We start from the raw sequence: 1,946 nt of genomic DNA on the forward strand, positions 1-1,946 counted from the left end.
GACCACTCGCTTGTCTTTGTCATGGAGCTGGTACAGGCCTGCACTGAGGCAGTGATTGGAGAATCCAGCGTCCAGATAGAACTCTTTTCCTGGGTCTGGGTAGGCCAGGCGTTGTTTGAGCTCGCTCATAGCCGTGTCCTGGGCTTCCGACTAGACGAAGGGTTCGTCCTTTCTCAGTAGGGAGGTTAGTGGTCGTGCGATGTCAGCGTAGTTTTCAATGAACTGTCGTGAGTAATTGCACACTCCCAGAAAGCTTCGTAGCTCAGAAATGTTAGTGGGTGTTCTTATGTTTTGGATTGCTTGGGTGCGACTGGACTGTGGTTCGATACCGTCTCGTCCGACAAGCAGGCCAACATAGTTCACTTTGGTTTTGCATCATTGTCCTTTGTGGAGGGCGATCTTTGCTCCTGCTGTTGTCAGCTGGTTCAGGACGTGATCGATTTATTTGAGGTGTTCTGCCACATTTGAACTTTTCAGAAGAACATAATCCACGTAAACAAGATTGCTTCTCATTCTGGCATCAGGGCATGCTTTGTTCAGGAAGATGTTGAATTCAGCTAGTGAGTTGGCATAGCCAAAGGGACACCGTGTGAAGGTGTATTGTCAATTGGCAAAGGTGAATGCCAGCTTGTGTTGGTCATCAGGGTGGACGGGGATTGTCCAAAATCCTGAGGCAAGGTCCATTGTGGAAAGGATCGTTGAGCCTTTGATTTTGGGGATCTCTTGGTCCAACTGGGTCATCGGCCATCGTGACAAGGGTACTTGCTGGTTCAACTTGCGATAGTCGATAGTGGGCCGCCATTTGCCGTTGGGTTTCCTGACTGGCCATATCGGAGCAGAGTATGTGCTGTTACAGGGCCGGATGACCCCCTTTTCCAGCAGAGACCCCCAATTGTCCAGAGTCAACAATTTCTTGCACTGGCTCATATGACACTATTGGAATCTTGTACTGTCGCACAAATGTGGGTGGTGCATTTGGGCTTGTCGGGATGCGCACACTGTGGATGTTGGTCAGGCCACAGTCCAGGGAGTCCTTTGCAAAGGAGTCCTTGTACTTGTTCAGAACCTCTTTGAGTCCTTAGCGATCTGCTTCCTTGTTGAGGGCATCCACCTCACTCAGGATCTGTTGGATTTGTGCGCTGAACCCGGTGTAGGGTTCCTCCATGGTTGAGTCATTTGAGGGGCTCTGGGCCTTGACGGTCATCTGTGCAGGTGATTCTGTCGTGGGCTGTGTTGAGACAGCGTAGACTGCGAGGTGAGTGAGAAATCTGTGATTTCTGATCGGCAGACGCTTTCTCTGGGCACTGGCAGAATAGAAGTGATGGCAATGGTTCCATTGGGTCTTGTGAACGTTACTGTGTCATCATATTTATCTAACAGTAGTTGGACTGGTATGTGGCCTATGACCGGTACCATTAGCTCAAAGTCATGGAACATCTGGTTGATAAGCCATCGCAGGTGACTGGCTTTGGGAATGTTGATGTCTTTGGCCATACAGTTGTTGAACAATACAAACACAGCACGAGATGACATTTCAATGAGAGGTGTGGCTTCCAAGGTCAGTCCTAGTCTTAGGCAGGTCCTGGAAGGTTGGAAGAAGCCTAGCTTACTGTCGAGAGAGTGGCCAGGTCGCATGTTGAGGCGGACGCTGACACTCTTGCTGTAGGCAGGTATTGCAGCTTCTTGCTCACTGATCATGGCACATGCGTCTGGCATTGTTTGACCAGATCGAAGGTTCTTGAGGTTGACTGCCGTGGTCAGTTGGTGTGACAGGGGAGCCCATATAATGTTGTTCACAATGTCCACACAGGCGTTGAGCCGGACCATGATGTCTGCTCCAATGCAGATGACATGAAGTAGGTTGGGGACAGCGAGGAAGTAGTGACTCAGGTGTCTGTTGTTCCATCGTATGTCCACAGCGCAGATGATCTTGGAGGTAGCCATGG

The sequence above is a fragment of the Sinocyclocheilus grahami genome, unplaced genomic scaffold (genome assembly GCF_001515645.1).
Source record: "Sinocyclocheilus grahami isolate Dianchi unplaced genomic scaffold, SAMN03320097.WGS_v1.1 scaffold1212.1, whole genome shotgun sequence".
NCBI lineage: Eukaryota > Metazoa > Chordata > Actinopteri > Cypriniformes > Cyprinidae > Sinocyclocheilus > Sinocyclocheilus grahami.